At 59.6% G+C, this 3372-nt stretch overlaps 1 pseudogene; it reads right to left on the reverse strand.

Moving 5' to 3' along the window:
- Nucleotides 1-832: 832 nt before the first annotated feature.
- LOC137159879 (DLA class II histocompatibility antigen, DR-1 beta chain-like) lies at nt 833-3248 on the reverse strand (annotated as a pseudogene).
- Nucleotides 3249-3372: the final 124 nt, after the last annotated feature.

Below are 3372 nucleotides of genomic sequence, written 5' to 3' on the forward strand. Positions count from 1 at the left end.
TGTGTGAAATGACTTTATGGACGATAAAGGAAACATTTCTAATTCAGGAGCCTGCCAAGGTGGGGCAGTAAAGAAACCAAAGGCAGTATGGTGGAATCAGCAGGGGAGCCGAGAGGTTTGGAACTAGTGTGTCTCTCTGCGAGATACTGTGGGAACATGACCAAGCATTTCAACAGAAGCCAGCAGCAGAATTACTCAATCTATTACATGAGCAAAGCCAGAATGAGCATCGGAAGTATCATACTATGAGAAACAACAAAACAACACGTGTTAATAAGAGTTTTTAACCATTTTATATACACACAATATATACAATGTACGTAACCAGTCTATATATGTACAATGTAGCATATGCATTTTAAATGTAGCAACCAAAATTAATTTCCTACCATGAAAGATGAAAAGCAAAAACAAGGAGACGGGCTCCACCTGCTTCCACAGACTCAAGAGCTGCACAGAGGAAGCCATGGGTAGCACCTGAGAAAACCAAGGCATTGACGTGGCTCCGATAAAAAACTTTGTGAAAGGTGAAACTTGTGTGGATGGATCATGCATCAAAAAGCACCACAAATTCCCCAGTGGAGAATGACTGAGGTGCTGCCTGCATGGGGACAAAGAATGGAAATAGGGGGAGGTTTTGGAGGGGCTGGGAGCTATGGAGCTTAGGGAGATTGGGGGGTGGGATGGAGCACAGGATGGAGAGGTCCATCCCACCCTGTGACCTCAGGGATTTTGACCTTATCTGCCACCCCAGCACCTTCCCTTTGCCAGAGATGGTCCATGTGGCTCCAGTCCAGGTCGTTCCTCCTGGTACAGCCGGCTCCATGTCTGGTTACTCGGTGGCATCCGGGCAAGAAGGTGCCATGGATGCGCCATCTCTCTTGCTGGCTCAGCCGTGTCTGAAGCAGAGTCGAGGTCCCTGGCTGTGTCTGCGCGGGGAGATACGGCCCCTTCTGGCCCCCTGCAGGGGAAGCCCAAGTAGGAATTGACTCACCTGGAGACCAGCTGCCGAGAGATCGCTCCTGCCCCCCTGCAGACAAGATGTGTGGAGGCAACAACAGGGACCCCAGCCACAGCTCCTATATCCAGCTGGGGCTCTGCATGGAGCCCCTGGGATCTCATGTGACAGTGGAAAGGCTCGGGGGGGACGCTAGGGAGCGCTGTGGTGCAGGGGGCAGGTGTGAAGAGCAGGTGAGGCTCTAGGGATGCTGTGCAGGGGCAGGTGCGGGGAGCAGCTGGGACACTAGGGGGCGATTTGCGGAGGGCAGGTGTGGGGGAGAAGTTGGAGCACTAAGGGGTGCTATGTGGGGGCAGGTGTGGGGGCAGGTGTGGAGAGCCGGGGGGTAACTAGGGGGCTCTGTGTGAGGGGAAAGTACTCTTTTCCTCATCCCCAGGTAGCAGCCCAGGGCTCCCAGGACAGCGAGGGAGACACCAGCAATGATCCCCAGGTGACCCGCCGATGCTTTGGCCTTGGTATCTGGAAATGCCACAAGACAGAGTGAGGCACAGCCTGCATAAAGTCCCTGTGCCCTCCCTTCCCACAGCTCCTGCCCCCTCCCCGATGGGCCTGGGCTAGTGTTCCCCCTCCCTCAGTTGGGCTACCCCCCATCTGTCTGCCCTGCTGCTGGGCCCCCCTTCTCTGCCTCCCCTCCTCTGAGCCTCCCCCCAGTGCCTCTCTCTGTCTATCCATCCCCTGGTGCCCCCCAAACTGCTCCTCTGCATTTCCCACCTCCCTCTCCCCCCATCCCTTGTGTCCATCTCTCCCCTCTTCTCCCCCCACTGCTCACCCTACCCTGCCCCCCCAGTACTCACCCCTGGTCACTCTCAGGGGGCGTCCCCAGGCTGCTGTGTCTCACCACACACATGCTCCGTGGGGCCGACCCCCTCCTGCCCCAGCTCGATGGACACCCGGACCTGAAAGGTGGGGTCTGCGTTGGGCTGGATCCCGCTGGTCACCTGCTCCCCCTGGGTCCCCGGCCCTTCCGCTCCCAGGTCACCTCGATGTCGCGGGGGTAGAAGCCCGTCACGTGGCAGACGAGGCGGGACGGCTGGTCCTGGGTCCCTGGGACGAGGGCCACATGCGCTACAGGCCGGGCTGTGGGGAGGGCGAGAAAGGGTCGTGAGTCACAGGGACTGGCACAGCAGGGGCTGCAGATCGGGAGTGAGGGGCACCGGCCGAGCTGTCACCTGTCTTCTGATCCGTGAAAGATGCCGTCATCCGGATCAAGAACCTGCAATGATGCAGCGTGTGGACTTTCATCGCAGCAAAAGCCTCCCCTTGGCGGTTCCAGCGCTCGGCCACGCGCCAGGCGGCCGGGTGCACCGAGAACCAGCGATTCTGGTCGGCCCGGTACAGCAGCACGTCCTCCCCGTTGAGGGAATAGCGGGTGGTGGCCTGGATGGTGTCGGTGCCATCGTCCAGCTCACAGCTCTTCAGGATCTGCAGGTAGTAGGGCACTGGGGGCAGAGGGGCTGCGTCAGCCACTCAGTAACTGAGCACGGAGCTGCCCCGCTGAGGCAGAGGTGAGGCAAAGTTCTCCCATGTATGGAACCTGGGAGTCCTGACTCCAGGCCCCGCTACGAGACCTCACTCCCCTCCCCGAGAGAGAACCCAGGAGTCCTGGCTTGCAGCCCCATTGCCCCTCTCTAAGCACTAAGTAGGAGGGAAATCACCCCCTCTGGTGCCCCATCCCCCATCTCCCTCCAACCTCCTTTCAGCCACCCGCCCGTTCCCTCGCTGAGCGCAGGGTATCAGGTGCTCACCTGTCCTGAGGGAGCTGGTGTTCATCTCCCGCACCAGGCCCTGGTACTCGGTCTCCACCCAGGAGTCCCAGGCCAGGTACCAAGCTCTGCACTCACTCCAGAACTGGTGGCCGCCCTGGTCGCCCGCGGTGTATCCGTTGCGGGGATCCATCCTGCCGGTGCCGCTGTCATAGGCTGAGACCACCAGATCATTCACCCTCATCACATTCAGCCGCTTGGGCAGGCCTGGAGCCTCCCAGGGCGAGATGAGCTGGTAACAGGAAAGACGGTGAACTCCTGCAGGGAGGAGAGAGATGGGATGGGACCCAGACATCTGGGACAGCAACCCGAGGGTGCCCTGCAGCGCCCAGCTCTCGGGGAAGATGCTGGGATGGGGAATGGGACCCAGGCATCCGGGAGACCAGGGGTCACTTACCAGCCAAAGTGACAGAGCAGAGAGACAGGAGCCAGAAGGAGACCGAGACAGGTTTGGCTTGAGGAGCCATCGCCCTGGAGGGGACGGGATGGCCGTTCTACCGGGCAGGTCTGGGGCCAGGCCCCAGAGAGCTGAGGAGCACGGCAGCCCTTCCCTGCATTGAGCAGTCTGCTGCTCTGACAGGAAACACGAGA

Source organism: Emydura macquarii, unplaced genomic scaffold, assembly GCF_026122565.2.
Source record: "Emydura macquarii macquarii isolate MOO-44397 ecotype Brisbane River unplaced genomic scaffold, CSIRO-AGI_Emac_v2 contig_1967, whole genome shotgun sequence".
Taxonomy (NCBI): Eukaryota; Metazoa; Chordata; order Testudines; family Chelidae; genus Emydura; species Emydura macquarii.